Genomic DNA, 15,556 nt, shown 5'->3' with positions numbered 1-15,556 from the left:
TTTTAGCACTCCCATTCCCTCGTCTCAAAGTCAATGGGTTTTTGAATAGGTTTTTAGTTACATTCCTGAAATAAGGTCTGAGGTTAACACAAGCTTAAGAGACTTTTATGTTTTGTTCTACGACATAAAATATGTCAGTAAAAACCTTGCTCATGAATTTTTAAGCTTTTATGTGTCTTGAGAAAGGCAGTTGCTAACAAGTGGCTAAAGGGGACTACAGAACGTCATCACACCGAACACAACTCTACAGCCTCATTGTGGTAGGGATATTAAGTCATGCAACCACGATGTAGTTAGTTTATTGCCTAGGTTATCTTGCTCAACAAAATATGAAAGCGCCATAAACGTTTGTTTGCTACAAAGCTTATTTTCTGCAATAATCCAAAATCCAATGGAAAAATCCCATAGGCTTTTTGACAAGGGATCTGCGGCAACGCTAACTTCCATTTCGGCCTACAGAAAAACGTCATCCCTGGAGCACTTTCTATTTTGCCTGAAATGCCGGTGTCATCTGCCCTTACCTCATTTGTCTTACCTGATTCAGAGTATCTTTGGCCTTCATCTCAGTTCTTTGAAGCTTTGGCAGTATGATTTTATATCAAATCCATCGTTGAGGAGTGTTCCACCAGGGTCTGTCTGTTGAAGTGGCCAGTGCAGACTGGGCAGAAGTGACTCTCCGCAGCTCAAGACATTCAGTCATTTTCCTTCAATGGTCTGATATTCACTCAGAGAGCTGTATAGGAAAGTGAGCACTGATGGTTGGGGAATGGCAACTTCTTATTTTTAAGGCCGTTGCTAATCCAGATAAATTGTAATTACTAGAATCTTGGCCAAAAACTGGAGATAGTATATCGCTTTACTGCAGACTGATAGCCATCTAGAGTGCCCCAGCACCTCAATTACCCACAACTCATGTCATCACTCTATATGCCTGATAGCTGGACCCACTTGGTCTTATCAGTTGGAGAGCATCTTAATCCATAGAACATGGAAACCATGGAGGCTATAGACACTATTTTTTAACTTTTCATCACTTCACACAAATAGACAGACAGAAATTGTCAAACAGCAGCACTCATATGACGGTCTTCATATGGCTAAACCCTGAGTGCTCTTTGAAGTATATGTGAATGCACAGTTTCCCATTAGTTGTTACTTGTGCGTTAATGGCTGGTCATGTTGTATAGAATATCTATGTATTCATGGAAATGATACATTCTCTTGCTAAAAGCATCAGAAGAATGCACTGAGGTCACTGAGCAACGTGTTAACAGCTAGTTTCATCAGTGCTGAGGTTTTAGTATGAACAAAGCAACTGACAGCTATAATATTTTTCCAGCAGGAACAAGCTGAACCTGACAATAACACAGCAACCAGTTATTTTTCACTCTGGAACACGAATGACGTAGAGACTTGCCTTCAGAACATTGTTTTCAGTTGGCAGGTTGACGTTGTTGTTTTTCAAGCACAGATGTCTTAAAACTAAGTGAAAGTTCGAGCTAGTCACAGTAGAAACAGGACCTGTGATCTGACAGATTTATGGAGTTTTTCTTTTCCCTAGTTTGTGACTCTCAGCAATAAGAGCTGCTGCCTCACTGGGATCTTTAGCTTATCATGGTCAATGCTGCAAAAACAGAAAAAGCTTTGAATTCTCTGTTCTGTAAGAAAAGAAGAAATGTGTTCATAAAAAAAATCACATTATATAAAATCTGTGTTCCCCTATATCTATATATAATGGCTTTGCAATACAGTTAGGAAGCTATAAAGACAGCTCATGTGCTACAAGACAAAAAAATCACAGGATGGTAAAGTGTCTTTATAAAATTTCATTTAAGAGTTTGTTTAGTATACTATCATACACACTCTAGGTATGCAGTGCACCACTGGGGAATACTGCATGCGTCTCCAGCTGAACACAAATTTTGCTATTGCTCTGTGCATAGTTATTATGTCCACACGTTTGTATAGCTGGAGATATTGCTGTCAGCATAACTCAACACGACAATGTGATTAATGGTCACACAACCATTCGTACAACTTGACATACAATAATAGATTATAGAGCATTGGCGCTGTTATTAAAACAACTACAACATCCTGCACTGATGACATAGTCCTTGTCAGGGACGCATCAGGACACATTAGTGTTTGCACTCCAAAAGATACATGGTCAAATGCGTCCCAGAATACCTCAGCAAGTGGTTTGAGTGATTGGATCACAATGTGTCTTTGTCGTCATTTACACCCGTTTTTAGCACTGTCCACTATAATATAAACAAGGCCAATCTGTCAGCTCTGTGATAATCAGGTGACCTGTCAAGAGCGTACACCACCTCTCGCCCAATCTCAGCTGGGACAGGCCCCAGCCCCTGTGAAATCTTCAGTAGGATGAGCGGTTAGAAAATACAGATGGGTGATGAATATTTATGAATCACTATTTTCAAGAATGTAAAGGAGTGTGTGTTATGTATACAATTCATCATCATCCTCATCAAGGTCCCTAACCACAGTGCTTCCCTTCTGAAGGATGGTGAGTCAGGGCTCGAGGGATATGACTTTTATGAGTAGCCCGCTGAAGTTCCAAACAGTTGCAGCACTTTGGCAGCTTATGCTCATTGCATGGCTCCCCAGTCAGTTTCAGGCCATAGTCAGACCTGAGTTTGGTTTCCAGCACATTCATTTGACTGAATAGCCTCTTTACTAAAGCATTCGAGTGTGAGAGGACAGAGACTGTGGAGGTAGCCAACTCCTCAAATGGGTCTAGGCCAGCTACATCCCTGTCCCTCTTAACCTCATTCCAAAATGCCATTGTGTTAGCTGTTTCTTCCCACTTAAGCAGGTGGATGTTCCTCCATTGCTGAATGACTTTGTAAGTGGTAGAAGGGCAAATTTGGACATGTCTGCCAAGCTTTTGTCGTGCCTCAGTTTCTCTCTCACGTTAAAGAGAAACAAATGCTGCAGTGTCTCTGTGTTATCAGGAAGCCTGCTTTCAGCTCATTTACTGAGGATGTGGTGTAGCTCACACATTTAATTCGCATGCTCTTATTTTTAGAGGAGAGACTCAGTTCTGCTACCCTGACCTCAAATGTGTAGTTAAGGTGCGGCTTGGGGCTGATGTGAGCTCTTTGGGCACATCAATTCTGGTCAATGGGTTAGACGAGAGGACGATCAAACTTTGCTATCTAGAGGAAGTAAAAGTCGTAACAAGGTTTCCGCAGATGAACCTGCTCAAGGATCATTTCCAGGACTCTGTTGCAGATTGACCTGGTTGGAAGAATAAGACAGCCAAGAGGCTTCAGAGGGTCAGTAAGCTCCCCCTTAAGGGCCTTGACAGCAGACTGTGCCTGAGTGAGAGCAGGTTTTTTAAAGGTAGGGTACAGGATGTTTTGTGGGTCACTGTATATGGAGTGTAGAACATCTGGCATGTAACAGAGCTCATTTGCCCTAGTGAGGCTGAAGTGTAATTTCAGCTCCTCTCATTGGTCCAGGATTCAAGACTCAGGCAGGCTCTATGGACAGTCTAGTGTGGCATGCACCTTTGTGATCTGCAAAGGCTTCTGACCAAGGTGGGGCGCATGCTCAGTCAGTGGCATTACTTTTTTCCATTACTCGGGGGGAGGAAGTAATGAATTACATTTACTCTTGTTATTGTAACAAAGTCGTTTTTTGTGTACTTGTATATTTTTTTTTTGGTAATCAGTAAGTTAACTTCTACTCAGGTAGTTTTTATCACAAGCAAAGGTGCCGTAAGTTGCCATGGAAGTTCAGGTTAACAACTGATCACAGGAATTTATGGCAAGCCGTTTTAACATTTAATCACTAAGTCTGACTATCCGGAATTACCATTATAGATATCTATAATGTCATTTTGACTAGTAGTAATGTCATTGTGACTAGTATGAATTTTAATTTAAGATATCTGTAACGTCATTCTGACTAGTCAAAACTGAATTACAGATATCTGTAATGTCATTTTGACTAGTCAAAACTGAATTACAGATATCTATAACGTCATTCTGACTAGTCAAAACTGAATTACAGATATCTGTAATGTCATTTTGACTAGTCAAAACTGAATGACAGATATCTATAAATCTGTAATTCAGTTTTGACTAGTAAGATTCAAACTATTTTTGCCATTTATGTGTATGGGGTTTGTCATTATAGATATCTACAATTACATTATGACTATCTATAATTCCAGTTTGAGATATCTACAACGTCATTTTGACTACTCATAATTCAGTTGCAGATATCTACAACGTCATTTTGACTAGTCATAATTCAGATGCAGATATCTACAACGTCATTTTGACTAGTCATAATTCAGATGCAGATATCTACAACGTCATTTTGACTAGTCATAATTCGAATTCAAGATATCTACAACGTCATTTTGACTATCTGAAACTCAATTCAAGATATCTAGAAAGGACCATGTAGATATCTTCAACTGATGATAATTAAAGATATCTTGAACTTGAATTATGACTAGTCAAAATTAAATTGTAGATATCTCAAACTGGAATTACAGATATCCACAATTCAGTTGCAGATATCCGCAATAAGAATTGCAGATATCCGCAACTACATTGGAGATATCTATAATGACAAACCCCATACACATGAATGGCAAAAATAGTTTGAATCTTACTAGTCAAAACTGAATTACAGATATCTGTAACTGTAGTTTTGACTAGGCAAAATCGAATTACAGATATCTTGAATAAGAGTTTTGACTAGGCAAAATTATGTTGCAGATATCAGCAATGAATATCCAGTCTAGCGATTAAATGTTAAAACGGTTTGCTATAGGAATTTGTAGGCAGCATAGAGTACTAATAGGAACTTGCGGGCACTGACATGTAGTTTCAATTTCATATGTAAACAAAAATGCAGTTATCTATGCAAATCAGGACAGTGGGTGGGGGGATTTTGACACAGCAGCTGTCCAAAGGTTACACCTTTTTTAAAAAGGTAATAGCTTTTAAGAAACTCTCTGGTATAAATAAATAAGGCTAAGTATAATTAGAGACTGTTGATAAACTGAGACAGCCCACGTTAGATTCATTTCCTGTATCTGTGTCACATGGGTTTTGACACTGCCCTGCCTCTTTAGGACACTAGTGGCGGCCCTGGGTCTATTCATTCCAATTAGAAAAGTTGACATGAGTACAGATTATGACCGTTTTCTTCTGCCTCAGAGTCACTGAAGTAAATACTGGACCCGTTTTTCACAAACCCTAACCATCCTAGACATTCTGAAGACATTTAACATATTAATGCATGTAACATGCAAATGATAAACATATTATGTAAATGAAACCTTTGAATGAAATCTCTTTATAAGTAGCTTTAATTGCAAAGTGAGTTCTGCAGTTCATAATTTAGTGTTCAAATGACAAATCCCCAGTTTGATTAAATATCTCGGCTCTGGTTCCATTAGTCTTTGAACACAGTTTTTCAGATGAAATTATTTCTTTTTGCTCACAGTACCTTGTTGTAGTAGAAAGCTTAGTTGTGATAATTAACAACAGAATAATGATTTCTCAGCAATGTGCCTGTTCATCAAAAACATATTTATTTCAGAGCTTTTTATTCAAAGAACGTGAACCATTTGCATCTGAAAATGGGTTTGTGTAATGGGGCTCACCATAAAACATCTGGGTCTTGAACCAGGTAAATATCAATAAATCTGCACCTTTGCAGATCTGAGTTCTATATTATTTTCAAACCAGCTTCCAAGAACCATAAAATCCAGACTCATGTCAAATTGTAAACATTATAATCTGGATAATTCAGTTATCCACGTACAACAAACAGGACCTTGGTTTGAGTTGTATTCAGTAGTAATCAAGATTTTATTAAATTCTTTTTTAAATTAATCACTTTGTTAATAACAAGGGACATTTCTTAATCAAAATTGAATCCATTTATTTATTTATTTATTCCTTTAGCAATTTTCTGAAGTAAAAGTGGACTGGGGAAACAAGTGGATTAATTCCACTGCAATTGTGGACATTCTCACTTGATTTTTCTTGTTTGACTGAATCATTGTTGCATTTGTTACCTTTGCCAAGGAGGTTTTGTTTTCAGTTCATTTTGTTTTTCAGCAGGATTATAAAAAAAAAAACTATACCCAGATTTTCATCAAACTTGGTGGAAGGTTGTAAAATGGGACAAGGAAGGACTCATTAAATGCTGGACAGGATCTGAGAGCCCTTCTAGCTGTTTATCATATGAATACATTTTCAACTGTATATGCATTTTTTTTGTAGAAAACAGATATTTAATTGAGCTCTTTGTCTTCACTGTTGTCAAACTATATGCATTGTATATGTTAAGTAATAAGTCATGTTCTTGCGTCCTTATCTTACAACTTACCAGAGTTTAGACAACATTAGTTAGTGTCATTAAGATAACTTGATTCCATACCCTACAAGTTGTCCTTCTAGTGCTGCAGCTATATTAGATCCCTTCCCGGGATCTTATGGAAGTTCTCATATGAAGAGTTCAGAAAGAGTTCAAGTTCTCTCTCTTTGACAAATTAACTTTGTGTATATAAGCTGATGTTGGTAGTAGGTCAAATGTATCAATTACCTCAGTTTTGGAGGAATACCACTTGAATAAGGAATAAGAACCAGTGAAGAGCTCTCCCTCAACAGAAGAAAGATCTGAGGATCCTTTATCTGGAGTGAAATCAATCTAGACTGGGTGCCGTCACACTAAGCTCTCTTTAGCAGTTTGAGTGGCACACAAATAATTTTGTGTGTTTGACAAAATGAAAGGGCAAGTCTCTTAGCTTTTGTGGGCTAAAATGTCATCACTTGGCATGCATACAAGAAGCTAAGTCTTTGCATCATTTTCAGTGTCCCTCAGAGGGTATCGCTGTATAAGCTTGTCCTCCCTGTTGACATAGCTATTATATACATGACAAATACATTCTTCAGAGGAGGATGCATTCTCTGCCTGAACAATATAGCAGTTGCAGGAGGGGGAAAAAGGAGTTAAGACTGGAATGTGTAATAGCTGGCCACATGGTCTAAACTAATGGGGGGCAGCATTTCACCTCCATGCTAACTACTGAATAACAGCAAGGCAAGAATACGTGCAGTTTGAGCAGCCACACTTATCCCATATATTGACACCATCTGGAATGCTGTAGCTTAAATGCAGTCACTGGAGGTAAAGTTCTAATGTTAAGGCTATAAACTAACTACACTGCAGTCGCATGACTTCATTGTCACCACCACAATGAGGCTTTGAAGGCCAGTGTTATTTAGGTTCTATTTCTATTGGCATATTCTTTCAAAACAACTCTAGATAGGCACAGGTGGAAATAATAAATATAACAAAGTAAGCTGACATTTATATGTTTAACATTTTATTGACTTTTAAAGATTTTTTTATACGAATGTGTCTTGAAGAGTCTCAGGTGGATTATGACTCCTCCTCCAGCTTCTCCTCCTCCTTTTTCTTCCTCAAACCTCCTCAGTCTGGAGCTTAATGACCAGCTCCTGGTTGGTTTAGGCCTGTTGTTCATTCATATCCTCTAACTCTATCTCCTCCTTAATCTGTTGAACCAGAGTGTCCTCCTCAGACATCAGGTCATCCAACTCTTTGAATAACTTTTCTTTTTCAGCGATGGTCTCCTCAGCCACCAGCTGCTTTATGGCCTCCACGTCCTCTGACACCTTTTCAGCTCGGGACTGAATCTCATTCTGTTGTTTCTGAAGGCTGTCGCTCTTTCCTTTTTCAGCCTTGAGCTGAGCTTCATAGCTCAGGTTGATCTGATGTGAAGATTTCAGTTGTTTAAGTTCTTCCTGAAGAGCTTTATTTTTGTCTTTTTCAGCCTGGAGCTTTGTTGAAAATGATTCTTGGCTCATTGCGTAAGCCACTTTGAGATCTACCAATTCTTTTAGAAGTACCTTCTTATTCTTTGTTTTGATGTTGTTTTGAATCTCAGTGGCGAGCCTCATGGTGTTCATGGTCTCTGGGTCACAGAGCCTCTTCAGCCTCTCCAGTTCATTGCGGGTGTCCTTTTCTTTGACAATTAACATTTCTTTGAGGTTCTTCTGGCGGCACAGCTGTTGTCTAGTGTCTTCCAGTTCTCTGCTGAGCTGCAGCCGCATATTATACTCCTGCCAGCGTTGAGCACGCTCCTGCTTCAAGAAGTTACTCAGCTGCCTCACTTGGCCCTGCAGTGTTGGGCCCTGGGGCCTCCAGTTGTTTCTCTCCTGCTCCATTTTTAGCTGGTAGATTCTCCAAATTTCTTGCGTAGGTACAATCTGTGGTTTGTCTCACTTAAAAAATGGTGCTCTCACACAATGGTGTGTCTCTGTTGAAAGGTTGTTCAGTACTGACTGAAAACATAATAACCTGCTGATTTTAGAATGTCATCACATTTAAAACATCACGGAAACAGTTCCATTCAATTTAATTCAAACAAGCTTTATTGGCATGGTGATCAACCTACATTATAGCCAAAGCTAAATTACACATTACTGAATAATCAAGTTTTACACCAGAAAACTAAATAGATAATCACAAAATCAATACACTTTGAACACACACTCACATGGAAACACTTATGGCAACATTCAATATATTTTGCAGCAAATATTGCACACTGACTTTTCTTCCCACAAAGGCAGGACAATTTCTAAGGATCAGGGAGATGGATAAATCCATGGTACAACCTAGATATTTTTTTGTATTTATTAAGTGCCCATTTAAGCAATAGGTCTGACAGTTTTTAAATGTTCTGCCTTAAAGCAACAAGAGATCTCTTCCCTGATTTATTGGCAAAACTCAAAACTAAAATAAAACTTAGAAGGATAAAAATTACTAAACCTTGTCTGTAAATAATAAGCATTTCAACTAAAGGCTAAATCTAAAATTGCTGCCAAAATTAACACTGATCGCCAGAAGCAAAACGTTACCATTAGGCTATTGCTGAGCTACACCACAGTTGCATGATTTCATTGTCACCACCACAATGAGGCTTTGAAGCCATGTTCAGTGTGATGTTGCTTTGTAGTCTCATTTAGCCACTGGTTAGCAACCACTTTTTTTTAAACAAGACATGTAAAATCTTCAAAATTCACAAGTGGGATCCACTATAAATATGATTATATTATTTGACTCCCAAAAAGGCATTTGTTATGAGGAAGACAACCTCTCTAGTCTGTACTCTCTGCTCATTAAAGCATCTGGGGACATAGCATGATGTGAGATTGCCTTTCAGTCAAGAAATTCTGGAGGGATATAACAATGCCACGGCTTATGCTTTGAATGGTGACATTTCACAGAAGTTTCTCTGGCTGGCAGGTTGTACTGCAGCAAAAGATGCTCATTTTGAGATGGTAACATCCTCATGATTTCCCACTGCATCAGTAGATAGCTATTGTCCTGAATATTCTGGCAATGGAGCTGTCCTCAGCCAAACTGAATGGAGCCTCAGATTGAGGGGAACAAATAGAAATAATTTTTTTTTTTTTTCATCATTTGTACATTTCTCCCCCGAGGTGTACTTATGGCATTGTCTCCTTTTTTATCCTCTTTTGCTGGTATCACTTTTTGTTTGATAGAAATGTGTATGTGTGTGGGAATTGTGTTGTAACTCAATAAAAAACAGCTGGTGGGAGAATTCATAAGTGAAAATATCTTAAGCTTTATAGTACCTAACCAAAAGCCCATCTAAAAAAAACCCCACTGACTTCAAGACAAAGGAACCTGAAGTGTTAAAATGCTAACTCATTTCTAGGTTTAAGGACTCTGTGCCACTCTGTGCACCAACCAGGTAATAGACAAAGCTCATTATTCAAATACAAGCCCCAAGAAGGTAATACGATCAAATTTTGAGCTTTCTACCATTTTCAGTACTTGCAGTGGATTGAAAAACATCTTCCAATCTTTAATCTACTTAAAATTCTATTACTCTCCATACTATAGGCTTCATTTAAATTCTTAACAGGTCAAAAAGTTATTATACTTCTCCCATACATTTTTAATCGACTACCATTTTTGTATACTTTCAGCTACAGAGTCTACTCAAATGTCACAATGTTATGTTGTTTAAGGACATTTAAGCTTGTATTCATTTTTAAGTACAAATCATTTGTTCTTTCAGCCTTTAAATTATTTAAACCTTCCACTTTAACAATATCACAATTTTGCTTCCAGCTTTTCTAGCAAAGTGTCTCAGCTCTTAGCCTCTTTAGGTTTTACAGTTCAGCTTTCAGCTCTGTCAATTTTACAAATCAGTTTCCAGGTTCTTCAGCTGTGTAGTGCAATGCATTTGCATTTAACGATTCCTGTATTTTCAAGCAATGCTCTGCAACTTCACCTCTAAGCATTCACATTTGTCTTCAGCAGGAAATGCATTTTCTAGTTAACTTCATTTTAACAATACTTTATCAACTTCATGATTACAGTGCATGTACATTTATTAGTATGTTTATTTAGTATTTTAGTATTTTAATAGTCTACAGTAGTTTAGAGGAGATTTCAAAATACTGAGAGACATACACATACTCACATACCAGGTGACTGTAAATTTGTTTTCTCTGTATGTAACATAAAATCTTTGACATATGTACATGATCATTTCTGACAGATAACTGTATCTTAACTACAAAGAAAACTACACTTTAACATCTTATTTTTGACAGATGTTCAGTTGTACTGTCTTTTTAGGATAACTGTAAATTACAGTATAGATTAAAGTGTTTCTTTAATCAAGAAAACAGTGTGCAAATACATTTTTCAGCCCTGGGTAGACTCTGCATATTCATTTCAGGCAGTACGCTGCCCCAACAAACTTAACAAATAAGGTATGGCAGCTGAAGGAAAAACCTTTGTTACCAGCTCTGTGTGTGTGTGTGTGTGTGTGTGTGTGTGTGTGTGTGTGAGTGTGTGGAGTGTGTGAGTGTGTGCGTGGCAAAATGTGGTCCTGGACTACCACAGACCACACACTTCTCCTAACTTGTGAAAGTCCAAATGGTCTCTGTCATATCTTAGAGAGCTCAGAGTGCCCTGTTATCCCACCAGAACACTGTGCTCTGAGAATGCAAGGTTACTCGTGGTTCCCAATGTCTCCAAAAGTAGAACGGGAGCCAGAGCCTTTAACTATCAGGCTCCTCTTCTGTGGAACCAGCCTCCTGTTTCGGTCCAAGAGGCAGACACCGTCTCCACATTTAAGACGAGACTTAAGACTTTCCTTTTTGATAGAGCTTATAGTTAGGGCTGGCTCAGGCTTGTCTTGAACCAGCCCCTAGTCAGGCTGACATAGGCCTAGTCTGCTGGTGGGACCCCCTATAATACACTTCCTATAATACACCGAGCACCTTCTCATCTTCTCTTTCCTCAGTTTCTGAAAAGTTGGTTCTTATTCATTTGCTAACATTCATGTCCTATTACTGCATGTTACTAATTGGGCTTCTTTTCCGGAGCCTTTGTGCTCCACTGTCTTGCAGGTTACCTCGTATCTCAGCTACACCTTGATCGTGGGTCATGGTTGTGCTGCTAATGCCTCCTACTACTGCTGTTATTATTCTTAGTCATACTTCTACTGTTATATGATAATTATTGTCACATACATATACTATCATATATTGATATATACTTACAGCATTCATTCATTCATTCATTCATTCATTCATTCATTCATTCATTCATCTTCTAACCGCTTCATCCTCTTGAGGGTCGCGGGGGGGCTGGAGCCTATCCCAGCTGACATCGGGCGAGAGGCAGGGTACACCCTGGACAGGTTGCCAGACTATCGCAGGGCTGACACATAGAGACAGACAACCATTCACGCTCACATTCACACCTATGGACAATTTAGAGTTATCAATTAGCCTAGTCCCCAGTCTGCATGTCTTTGGACTGTGGGAGGAAGCCGGAGTCAAGAAAACAGAGAGAGAGAACCCAAACTGACACGGGGAGAACATGCAAACTCCGCACAGAAGGGCTCACATGCCCGGGATCGAACCGGCAACCCTCTTGCTGTGAGGCGAGAGTGCTAACCAACACACCACCATGCTGCCCTACTTACAGTATATGCTACCAAAATTACTGTTATTATTCTTATAATATTATTACTAAAATGGATCATATGGATTACTGTAAATGCATTATGTTGACCTGATCCCTCCTCAGTTGCTCTGTCTGAGGTTTCTATTTCTTTCCCCATTATAGGGTTTTTCCAGGGAGTTTTTTCTTATTCGCTGTGAGGGTCCAAAGGACAGAGGGATGTCTTATGCTGGAAAGCCCTCTGAGGCAAATTGTGATTTGTGATATTGGGCTTTATATATAAAATGAACAGAATTGAACTGAAGTGGTTTTCAGTACTTTCCAGGTGTTTACATGTCTGTTTGTTTTTCTGTGTCACCGCAATAGTGTCACAACTGTGCAAGATGTAGTCAAGAAACTTTACAGCTGTGTAGCTCACATTACAGTGAAGGCTGAGTAGGACAATGGGTGTGGTCTGAGCAAGGGCGCCAGAAGAAGGGGGGAAAGATGGTAGCAAATTTCAGATCATTTTAAACTAATCTTCATTTAATCAATACATAGCGAAACTAAGTTGGTGAACACAGGGGGCCCACCACTCACTCCCTGCTCAAGGGCCTGCTTGCGGTAGCAGATTTATTAGCCATGGATTATGCCTCATCAGAGCTGAATATTAAATGTCAGGGAAGTTTATCAGTGCCAAGCATCCTAAAATATCACCCTTATGCACTTTGAAATCATCTTTCTGAAAATATGTTTTCTGCTGAATGTTGCATGACATTTATAAAATAAGAAACAATATGAAATTCATCTTAGTAAAGATTTAGTTTAAAAAAAAAAAAAAAGCTTGGAAAAGTCCACTCAAAACCATTTGATTCACTCTCAAAAAAATAGATTTTAGTGATGCTTGTTGCATTCCTGGGTCAATTTTGTATGGCACACTTAATATACATCAGTGCTTCAATTTTCATATTGAGAAATTGAGAGCTCAGCTACAATGTTTTTGACATAAAACCCTGTCACCCTCCCTATGTCAAAGACAAAATGCATCCCTCTGCTATAGACCCCCCTATTATTGTATATAGAATATCCCTGTGTATTGTATATATTGTATATCCATGTGGAATATGTTTAACTTCATTAAAGCTGTTTGAGCACAACAATGACTTTGGTCAACTAGTATCAAGAAACTAGGATAAATGTGTCATCAACAACTTTAATAATGTTCTCAATGTGACTTGAGGAGGTCTTTTTACTGTGCAAGCAATGCCATAATTACAAATGTTGACCACTAGATGTCCTCAAAGTTATACCAAATTTTGGGACGCTGGAGGAGGAAGAGCATGTTCAAGTGCTGTCAGAAATATCACAACCAGCTCTTTAAAGTATGGAGGGGCCAGCTCATATCTGCTCAGAAGCTATATCAGGAAGTCTTTTTTGGTATCTGTATTTATGAGAAGTGATTATAGGAAGAGGCCACAGAGTCTAATTCTATATGCTAAAAGTGATTCTATATGCTAAAAGCCCTATTTAGGGCTAAATTAGATAATGCAGTAAACATCCTGTGTAGGTCTCTAGATATCCAAAGGCTTGCTGAAAAGTAGGCTATTATGGGCCTTCTTTTTCTCTTTTTTCATCCATTGCGACTTTTAAAATAACTATGTATATGTTAAATAAATGAACATATACTTCACTCCATATTTTCCATCGGATCCCAAAATAGTTTTTGAAAGGCAAAAAACAAAACAAAAAAAATGGCCAAGTGCAGCCCCAGTGCAAAGCTGTCTTGGTCAAGGGATCCTTTCGGTAACCTTGCATGAGGTCATGACAGACAATCCTCACAAAGTAGGCAATTTATGGAAGCAATCTATATTGGTACTTCCTGTACAGACTGAATGGCTGACCCATAGACTGTATGTAAAGATAGACAGAACGTCTCCACTTACTCCCACTGCACAAATATGAAGCCAAAATAACCCAGAGATGACCGCTGTCATGTTGTGCTGGTGACATCATTTGGAGCCAGAATCAGCACAATAGCAATCTTGGCAGTGTGGGGTTGCTGCCCATACACCTATCTGACCAATCCTGAGCAGTGCCATTGATGGCAGAGCATACCAACTGGCACACACAGGTGCCAATCATGATGTCAAACCTAATTTTTATAGTATGAAATAATTAATTAAAATTAAGCTTATCAGAAAAATTAACACTCGAATATACAGCAGATAGAACTATCTAATATATCAGAAATCATCTTTTTGAAACATTTATTTGACGTTTTTATTTGAGTTTTTAGTTTGGCTCATGTCCTTGTCCACCAACATGATGGGGGCGAGCTTTATAAGCTTTATGTACTGCAGCCAGCCACCAGGGGCCAATCAAGATGTTATGGCCTCACTTTAATGGAGCTGTCATTTTGTCAATCTTTACATACTGTCTATGGGCTGACTCCACTAAATTGAAGTCTTAACAACTCGTAAGTGAAGAATTCATCAAACAATGTAAAAAGTTTCCTACACTGACCAGGATTTAAACCATACTACAACAACCACAACATCGAAACCTAAACACTAGATCACCAAAGCCACTATTATTTGGATTTTTAAACAAAGTAAGAACTGTTGTGTAAATGTGGAATAGACAAAGTGAAGCTGACATCAAGCTGTGTTAAATTTGTTGGATGTGGCACTGTCTTGTGACATGCCTGTTAAGGTGGTCAAGCAGCAGCATTTGGACAAACAAATCAAGATAAACAACATAGATCCATACCCCGACAGTGAGAACTATGTTGTTTTTTGACTGAGTGCATACACTTGTAACTGGCATAACAGAGAGCATACCTCACAAGATGGTATACTGTCCCACATGGCATGTACCTTCATATTCTCTAGAGTGCATATGTGATATATAGGTCCCTTATTAGTCCAATGATAGTTGATAAAATTCCAAATGGTTATGGCAATGATCAACACACGCCAATGACCATAGCCTACTGACATCAGTAGCAAAATGCACTTTTGAACACAAATGGAATAAGGCAGTGGTTCCCAGGGGCCTGAACCTCCAGGGGTCTTTAAGGGACTTACTGGGTGTCCAAAGAAAAATGAAAAATGTCCAATTCAAATAAACCTGAGGAAAATTGAGAATTAATTATAAGGCATTACTTTTGAAGCAGTGAAAAACCAAAGCAAGTTTACGCTGACTGAGAAGGTGAAGTCTTAGCTTCTTGTACCCCCTCTTTACATTGACTGTTTTGTGCTCTTCACTTCAGATTTACTTAATACAAATGAAAGAAACAAGCAAAATGTGTACATTATATATACCCCAAAGTGTGGATGGATTGCTAATTTTGGGCCTACTGTGCACAGGCCCAGGGGCCGAAAGTGTCAAGGGGTCCCCTGGCCATTACCTGCAAAATATCATTCAAATGAATACTTACCAACCAGGAAGAGACTCAAAATGACCACACAGAGACATAAAAAGACCACATAGAGATGCAAAGGAACTACAAAAAGACACTAAATAGCAATACCAGGAAAAA

Source organism: Epinephelus fuscoguttatus, linkage group LG12 (genome assembly GCF_011397635.1).
Source record: "Epinephelus fuscoguttatus linkage group LG12, E.fuscoguttatus.final_Chr_v1".
Lineage (NCBI taxonomy): Eukaryota > Metazoa > Chordata > Actinopteri > Perciformes > Serranidae > Epinephelus > Epinephelus fuscoguttatus.
This window is presented reverse-complemented; position numbering follows the sequence as displayed.